Genomic DNA, 10,000 nt, shown 5'->3' with positions numbered 1-10,000 from the left:
ATTATTGGCCTTGAAGTCTTTCTTTATTGTTGTTTTGTTTTGTTTGTGCGCGCCTCGTTTCATTACCTATTGTTCGTAAACATTTTTCCTTGAAGGAATGGATTGTTATTGATGTTTTCGTCGTGTGCAATATGGTAACTGTTTCACAGAATGATTTGTTAGAAAAATAGTTTCTTTTTCTTCTATAATGTTTTTCCGTAATTTATCTCCTCGTTATGATAAAAAATTCTCTCTCTCTCTCTCTCTCTCTCTCTCTCTCTCTCTCTCTCTCTCTCTATATATATATATATATATATATATATATATATATATATATATATATATATATAAAGGAGCCCTTGGCTATAGCATCTTGGCTTTCCAACTAGGGTTGTAATTTAGCTGATAATAATAATAATAATGAAAGTAATATCCTGTCACGCAGAGCGGCAATTCCAAATGTAGGAGTAGGCCTACTCGGTCTTCCCCGTCCCTTGGTCGGGCGGAGAGGGAGAAGTCATACCCTGGTTGCGGTGTTTGTAGATAGGAAAAGGGGAGGGGATGGGAAGATTTGAATGTGTGTGCATGTCTATCAAAATCTTTAATAGTTGTTTTGACGGGTCGTGTACACGAGTATTAAATATTTCCTTAAAAAAATTTTTATAACACTACTTGGTGCTCCCATTCAACGCCTTTATGTGTAGTAGTTATGAATGGGGAGACGATTGTTTGGTTTAATAGCGACGCGGTTGGGTGATGATTATAATGGGGTTTAGCGGCATAGAGTGGGCTGGGGTGGGGGAGGGTGTTGTTGCAGGGCGCTAGTTGAAGCCAAGGTCACACGCACACTAACCCACCTGTGCCTATGCTAAGGGTTGTCACATTGCACTGCGAGTCTCTCTCTCTCTCTCTCTCTCTCCCTCTCCCTCCCTCTCCCTCTCTCTCCTACGTGGAACGTACTTCCAACGGATGCAGTGAACAGTAACACTGGAAACGAATTCAAGAATTAGTTTGACCAGGTCATAAAAACACTCAAAACAAATTGATTCACTCTGCCCAAGAGCAAATGGAGTCTCCGCGGATGGACTTAAAAAGTCTTTTGAGATGTCCAAAATCCTTGTAACTCCTTGCAGAGTAAACCAAGTTAAAAGTTCCAGGTTATCCATATGGTAATGCAGTTTCTTCTGGATTTATACTTACAAGGTCAGATAGTATATCATCAGTATGTTGTAGCGTTGGCTAAGATTCTTCTGCTCTTCTTTCATTGTTCCATATGTTCTGTCTGCTCTGAACCGCCTGTTGTTGTCGTGGTGCCAGTGGTATTTCTGCTTGACTTTGCCCCAATGGAAAGAACAGTTAACAATCCTTTGGGCGAATTGTGATAATCTTCCCTGCTTGTTGAATATAGAATAGTTTTATGGTCTAATCATACTTGATTATATATATATTATATATATATATATATATATATATATATATATATATATATATATATATATATATATATATATATATATATATATATATATCCACTAATGTTTGCAACCCGTCAGAATGACGGCTAAATATTTAGATAGATATGCACACACTCTGATTCAACTCTTCCCACACCCTCACTCTGTCCTACCTACTACCCCTCTCACCAGGATATGACTATTTCCTCTCCCCTAGGGATGGGAGAGACCAAGTAGTTAAACATCTGGCAATGCTCTGAGCGTGACCGGAAAGAAATTTTTATATATATTGCTAGACACTTTCTCTTTATGTAAGGAGATGTATGTGTGTAATATACATAGTAGAGATGCCTTCGTTTATTGAACTAAGACAGTTGATCCTTAATCAAAATATACGACTAAGTAATTTTCACCTGTACATAGTACCGGTAGCGTAAATTTATAGCCTCAGATACTAGATATTTTGCATTGAGATCACATTAATGAATATTTGATGACTTCACAACCTTGAAATCAAGCACCAGTTTAACTCACACATTCAGGATGTTTGTCCTGTTTACCTAATTGTCGGTAGGATCATAGTTGGTGATGGTGCTTCCTGTTTTCACGGGGCGACATCGTCTCAAGACAGGAAAGGTCCTTTTCAAGGATTTATATCTTCCTCGCGTTCCATCCTCTCTATCTAGAAATAATTTACGGCTGTGACCTGTCGCCTTCAGCTCTAATGATCTCTGGCGGGTCTAAGAATAAGTAGGCAAGTGGCCGCTATAGATTTCATATCTTTGATTTTTCAAAGGTTTATCGGGTCGTCTTATCGTGCTATTAGAATTGAATTTATTATTATTATTATTATTAAAATTATGGAAATTATTACGATAATAAGCTTAGGAGTAGATGATTTATTATTATTATTATTATTACTTATTTTTTTATTATTTAAAGTATTAAAGTGATTATTATTAGCATATCCAAAATAAGAAATTTATCAAAATTATTATTATTAAAATTATCATTAGAATTATTATTATAACTTTTCTGCAGAATTCTCTCCTTTCGGTCTGAAAATCGTGATTATTTCATGTGTTTCTCAAGTTTGAACTGGATTGGTTGCCTCTAGTTTCCTCACCTTTAAGAATGATATTCGAAAGACATAATTCATGGAAATTAGATCAAAGTATACAGTATTATATTTCGTGGACATTGTATCAGTTTATTATTTTCTGAATAATTCGCAAATAAAATATAAGGGGTAACGAATGGATTTAGACAACATGGAAAAGGCCGTGATAATAGCATTAAATCTCTCTCTCTCTCTCTCTCTCTCTCTCTCTCTCTCTCTCTCTCTCTCTCTCTCTCTCTCTCTCTCTCTCATATCATTGACATGCAGTAGAGATCATCATTTACATCCGTGTGACGTGGTACTGTTTTTTTCCTCCATTGTGCATAAATTTCGTGATTGTAAATGTTACTATTTTTGGGAGGTGGAAGTCAGGGCTCGTTGTCAAGGCAACCGTCCTTGCATACATTGTTGCATGGATTTAGGCTTTAACCCAAGTCTCTCTCTCTCTCTCTCTCTCTCTCTCTCTCTCTCTCTCTCTCTCTCTCTCGCAAGTCATTCACCACTAATCAACCAATGGCCGTTGTAAAGTAAATACATTACTTTAAGGTTGTTTTGGAGCTGACTGTAAATATCCACAGCCAATATCATGGAAGCTAAGTTGATTATCCAGTTTTAGACTTTAAGCCCAAGTTTCCCTGTAGTGTAGTGCCACCAGTACACCTCTCATGGAGCACTGTAGATTTTACTAAAGGGCCTATGCAGCAGTATCTACTTATTAGCCCTCCCTTTAACCTTCGTTTCTACTGCGTTTCTCCCATCTTGCTGCCCAGCTTCCCCTAACAATAGTGCAGCTGTGAAGCTTTCCCAGTAGCTGCTGCACACAAGAGTTGGAGTACTGCTCGGCCCAAGCTCCAAGTCATATGTCCAAAAGCAAGAAACCTGTGTCTTATGTTGTATAATTGTTGGTGGAAATTTATTTAGAGTTTGATTTATTTCAATTCGCGAAGGTATTTTGCTGATATTATTGCCTCGTTATTTTGTAAAACTATACAATATGGTGATGCTTGGATAGTCATTATAAAAAAAATGACATTTATATATTTAGGCTAATGATCCGTACTACAGATATTTACAGTCAGTTCCCTCCTAAATAGACAATAAATGAATAGACAGTTTGATCATTCTTCCTGTACAGTAAAGGTGCATTATTTGGGGATTATTCCGCTTGCCTTCAGCTCCTAGTTGCTCTTACCGTTTTTTTTTCTGAAGAAAATACATTTTCTCTTCAAATAATGTCAAATTGGGCCTAATGGATTGCTAAGGACCAAATAACATAACAAAATTGTCTTATTACAATTTCTTTGCAATACAGTGATTTTGCAAGATTTTTTTCTTTCGAAAATATTGACTTTTTTTGTCTTAGATGGGAAAAATACAGGATGTTGGGCATCTAATCACCAATTTATGAGTGGAATTGCAATAACTCGCTAATCTTTGGTTTAAACTGTACCTCCGTTACTGCCTCCTTTCTAACTTATGGCATCAGTTTAAAATCGACAGTGTTTTTTTGTAATCACCTTTAATAAAGAGTAATCTTCAAAGGGGGAGGGGGTTGTCTTTTGCGACTGTCCCATACTCTTAGAGAAGTTGAAAGCAACACTCGCAGAGAAAAGAAATTGATCAAATTTATTTTTATTTTTTTATCTGGATATAGTTGTAATAGAAGGCACTCACTAGAATTATCAATATCATTATTCTGTTTGTTGTTAACCAGTTCCTTGTAACCCAAAACGCGAAAGGAGTCAGGAAGGAAGGAAGGATTTGTCAAGTAATCTGACTTCACACTTGAGGCTGTGGTTGCTGGTTTATTAGATCTTTCTATGCCTCTGTTGATCGATTGATGACAATCTCTCTCTCTCTCTCTCTCTCTCTCTCTCTCTCTCTCTCTCTCAATTATTGAAAGCTCGATCAGACGCTTATAATGTGTCATTTTATGTGTATGTATATTTTACACGTTCTTTGTATGCTGAGAATATACCCAACTTATTGCGTATTTTAAAAGTTTAAAGATCGCTCATGAATGGCAGAGGCAAGGGACAGTAACAATACCCTAGAGACTGACCTTATGTACACATGATCAGCGCCCAAGCCCCTTCTCCACCCAAGTTATGACCAGGAAGGATCAGGCAATGGCTGCTGATGACTCAGCAGATAGAGCTAAATGCTCATCCAAACTCCCCCAACCTTAGCTCACAAGGATGTTAAGGTTGCAGACACTAAAGGCACTAACGAGTCTACGATACTACTTTCTTAAGGAATATCACTTAAAGCAAGTAGCTTCCATATAGTAATTCCTCGTTGATTCAAAACTAAATTATATGAATATTCGGGAAATTTATATCAAACTTTTCAACCGTATTGATGCGCAGACTTATGGAACAGTATGCAAGGCGGTGTTTCGAAGCGTATTTCTATTCTTATGATGCTAACGTACGCGATCCGTCAAAATTGACGGCTAAAAATTAAAATAGATCTGCACTCACACGTAACCCCACCCCTCGCACTTGGGTATGGCTATTCCCTCTTCCCCTACTTAGGGACAGGAAGAGAAATAGTAGTTGTACATCTGACAATGTCGCGGCTATTCCCTCTTCCCCTACTTAGGGACAGGAAGAGAAATAGTAGTTGTACATCTGACAATGTCGCGGCTATTCCCTCTTCCCCTACTTAGGGACAGGAAGGAAATAGTAGCTATACACCTGACAGTGTCGCTAAGTGTAACCGGAAAGATATATATATATATATATATATATATATATATATATATATATATATATATATATATATATATATGTATATATATATATATAGATATATATATATTATATATATATATATATATATATATATATATATATATATATATATATATAGAGAGAGAGAGAGAGAGAGAGAGAGAGAGAGAGAGAGAGAGTTCTTCATTATATAGTGAAGCTAAAGAAACAAAATCGAAAATGTTGCTATGTCTATAGATACACGGGTAGATTTTGTTTACACTCAATTTACCTTCATTTTCATCCTGAATTTTGGTACCATCCAAGTACCGAAGAGCAGTTTCATCCCCCTTCTTCATTCTCCAAATTTTAATCATTTAGGCCTAAGAGACTGAGCAACGATGTTTGGCCTCTCGGGGAGTTGGGAGGGTTGGTGGGCCGTGTTGGCTTCATGATTAAGTAGAGAACTGGGGAATTTTATTCTCCTGGGATTTCTCTTTTCTCTGAGCCATGTTATTAATAGGATGGGGAGTATATTTCATGAGGTTTAGGTAGCATTGTTTTGCTAACGAGTTCGGCATTCTACTGTCTTTTTACCGTCGTGAATCGTCATGTTTTGGATGAGTCCGGAAATTATTTGTTTTTGAATGACATTCTCTCTGAAAATATCAAAAGTATAGCTTCTTGCTCCTGTGGAATAATCTAAGTTGTCTGCATTGGAGGTATTATTTCGATTTTTTGTAAATTATTTATTTGCCATAACATTTTACCCATGTCAAACGGTGAAGTCAAAATTTAGGTCCTTTATCTGTCTCAGGCTAGTCAGTTGTCTTTTGTGTTTCATAGATATCTCACAAAGGCACACATACAGAATCTGAATTTGCTCCTGGTATGGCAGTGAACGAATCTAGCCAAATACTTATTTCGCTGTACGTCTTTATCTCTATCCAATTCATCCAGTGTTGCTCGCTCTCTCTCTCTCTCTCTCTCTCTCTCTCTCTCTCTCTCTCTCTCTCTCTCTCTGCTGTGAGGAGTGACAGTGTTAGAATTGGAAGTTGATAAGTTATTTCAGGACTGTTTTTTTTATTTAATTTCATTTCGTTATGTCACGTAACTTTTTCGCGTCTGGACTCCGGACCAACGAACCGACAATCCTACAGTATTCCTAATTCTTGTTAACATGGAGAAGACCAATACATAATATGTCATCATGATGAAAAAGTTAATTAATAGTCATCCCTACAATAACTAGTTATCAGTATGAACAGAGGTATCCGTCTGGTAACGTCGTTAAGATCTTGAATTTTATCTCGACGAGAGACTTAAGCCCCCTGTGAATACATCAAGGACCGTAGGTTAAGCAGAGTACATAGCAACAAGTCTTGAAGTACAGTATATTGATTTTAGACAATATCTTTTGCTCTTATACCTGCGTATCAGTGGCTCCCTTTCGATTAAATGTCATTGTTGGGTAACGTATATTTTACTCTTGGTACCTGTTTTGATGCGAGTGGTTGCAACACACATCTCCCTATATAATGAAGTTTATGCAAATATAAAATGATACTTTCTCTAAAAAGATAAGTATGTAAATCCGATGGTCCTACCACTATTAACTTATGCATCAGAAACTAGGAGCCTTACTAAATAAAAGCTGTGGAACATAAGCCAATTACAATTTAAAGAACAATGGTAGGAATAACGCCAACAAACAATAAAAGGGGAAACTAAAGTAGAGGATATTCTAATAACGTAAAAAATAAGTGGACATGGACAGGACATATAAGGAGAATGGCAGATAATAGATGGACATTGAGAATTCTAGAATGGGTCCCAACAGATTGCGAAAATCTATGTGAAGGAAGAGAAGGCGAAGGATTGACATGCCTAGAAAAGTTGCGGGTGTGGACTGCCATAGAAAACCCATAAACACGTGAGTGGAAGGACAGGTCTGAGGCCTTTGTCCTGCAGTAGACTTGTACCGGCTTATGATTATATATATATATATATATATATATATAATTGTGTTTATATGTAAATATCAACATTCGTATGTGCATCTATTTGCATGTAGCGCTCGTTGGTGATTGCGTTAATTCATATTGACTTGGCGAAAGTGAAAATCGTTCGAAGAACTGCGATATTTGATTTAATTTAATTTGTCGTTGGTTCAAATATTACTTCCAGGAAGTGTAGCATTCTCGTGTGACCTCTCCAGTTATTGAACTTTAGTTTTTATTAGATTGTGGGTTTTTTTTTTTTTCCTCGTGAGGCTAGTTTTCTTGAATACCGGGCCCAGCCAAATACCTCGCCAAGTAAAGGAGGCCAAAAAATAAAAAATAAAAGATAAAAGATTAAACTTGTTTACGTCATTCTACCGCTTTCTGGTTTTACTTGTTCTTTTTTAGGTCTTCTTGTTTTTCTGTCTTGTCTTGAATTCAGCTTTCTGATATACTTTCTGAACGTGGCTCATGAAGTTTAGCTTTTGTGACATACTTTCTGAACGTGTCTCGTGAAGTTTAGTCCCTTTTTAGAGCGAAGTCATAATTTCTTTTGATGCTCAAGATGATGAAGCGTTAAGGTTTTTTACTCTTTCTAACTTTTCTGGGTTAGATGGAGTCATGTTTTTTTCTGACCTAGAATGGAGGCAGGGATAGATATTTTACTCTGAATATCTGGTATTCTAGTTTGACATGTTTTAATCAAATAATGATTAATCTCTCTCTCTCTCTCTCTCTCTCTCTCTCTCTCTCTCTCTCTCTCTCTCGTAAGATTCCAACTTATTTTCCCTTCTCCATTTATAATTTTGGGAAAATCTAACATTGCTGATTTTTATTTGTGTAGATAGAAACATACACAAAGGGAGCTGACGAAACCTTCGTGCAATATATAGTAAAGGTTTGCTTTTTTTTTATGTAGGTCTTTGCATCAGTTTTGTCTTCAGCAGTGATGATAAAGCTTTATCATTTTGAAGAATAGCAGAAGTATTTTATCTTTGTACTCATATTAACCACGTGATGACTTGCAAGTCCTTGTCCTTGTTAAACATTATGCTTGCATCGAGGACGACCTTGGGTAAGCTAGACAAGTGTTAGTCTTTTGTAAATCCGCTGAGAGAGAGAGAGAGAGAGAGAGAGAGAGAGAGAGAGAGAGTATGCGTATGCGTATGCTGGGTTTCCTTTGGGGCTTACATTTCAGAGTCGACACTCCATTTGTTTTTATTTAAATTTGTTTTCTTTTTTTTATAAATAGGCTGTTTCTGAAACCAAATTGACGTAATTATTGCTTCATACAATGGTGTTTACTGTGAAATATTTAAACTTGGTTAGTGTCAGCTCAGCTTGCTGACGTGCAGTGTCTTTTGTTTGGAGTGGGGTAGGTAAGGGGTGATCCTGTTTTGTCTCTTTCTTGTTTGTGTTTTTTATCAGGAATAAATTATGCTTTAATGCAAAACTATATATGCAGCATTTTTATATAAAAGGCAATCGTTAAATTGACTTCAGAAAAGATAAAGCGTATGAAGTTGACGTTGATAAAGATATTTAAATAAAAGCAGAGCCTTCTCTCTCTCTCTAGTTGATGAAACCAAGAAACTTTTCCATAAAAGGATTGACTCAATCGTCTTCGACCAGGAGACACGAGAGAAAAGAATTGTTATTTGTAGGATGCGATGATATTGATAAATAGGTCGTCGGAACGGTTGTTAAAATTACGGTGCTCATGTTTTCCCGTAAAAAAGGATGTTATATTGTACTGTGTTTGTAATTTTTTTTTTTAAGCTTAGTTGATCAGTATTTAAGAGTAATTGGTACTCATTTTGTTTGATGCTATAAATACCCGAGCTAGGTTTTTATAAGTTTGCGAAAAAAAATAATGTGAACAAGATTTCAAGTAATATACTGTATGTGCAAATTTTCAAATAAATAATGTTTATGGCTGATTGATTGACATACTTATATACAGGTGGCGAAGTGAATTCTTTTGCAGAAAGCGGATTTTTATTCTTTGAATTTATCTCCGGTGTGGGTGATCATTCGATTGATTCATTGATTTGTGTGTCGTGTTCTGGCTTCACAAATGGTAAGAAAGATAGACAGTGACCTCCTCAGTGTACCACTTCCCGTTATTTCTAGCTTTGACAAAAATCCATAGCCCAGAATATCAATGTAGTGAGACAAGAAAAATATTTTGACTTACAATCTACAGTACATTGTTACAGGATTTCTGTGTGGGGATACCTTAATGTGGTGAAAAGTTTTTTGTATCACCATGATCGGCAAAGCTCTATTAGCCAGGGCCACCCGTACTAGGTTGGGTTGCTATGAGCAATCAGACACCACCATCACTAATCCACACTGGCCAGCGTGGTATTGAAAACTGGCCAAGCCCCATAATTGACATGTCTGAGGCCTTTGACCTGCAGTGGACTAGAAACGGCAGCATTTGTTGTAGTTTCATGAAAAGGATTTAATTTCTTGCGTAACCTGATTCTGTCAATATGATGTAACTTTTCCTCTCGCATTGTACAGTTAGACTCGGGAGTCCCTGGTACACCTCACTTCGAAATGCACCCTGTGACACACTTACTTCACGGTAAGTAGTCGAACAGATGTTTTAAGAAGAGGTGGTGGGGTCGGGCTAAACAGGAACTCTCAGCGTAGTAAGGGTGTGGCTGGGTGCACTGTTCATGAATTCTTGTGTCCAACTGTACCCCAGTGTCAATGGTGTCAAGC

General features: G+C 36.9%; 1 protein-coding gene across 2 annotated transcripts in view; it reads left to right on the top strand.

Moving 5' to 3' along the window:
* The window catches only part of LOC137653414 (ubiquitin carboxyl-terminal hydrolase 31-like), a 159,989-nt gene that overhangs the window by 31,524 nt on the left and 118,465 nt on the right, over nucleotides 1–10,000 (top strand). The gene's annotated exons all lie outside the window — the stretch shown is intronic.

The sequence above is a fragment of the Palaemon carinicauda genome, chromosome 14 (assembly GCF_036898095.1).
Source record: "Palaemon carinicauda isolate YSFRI2023 chromosome 14, ASM3689809v2, whole genome shotgun sequence".
Lineage (NCBI taxonomy): Eukaryota > Metazoa > Arthropoda > Malacostraca > Decapoda > Palaemonidae > Palaemon > Palaemon carinicauda.
Note: the sequence above shows the minus strand (reverse complement) of the source record. Positions and strands in the feature narration are given on the sequence as shown.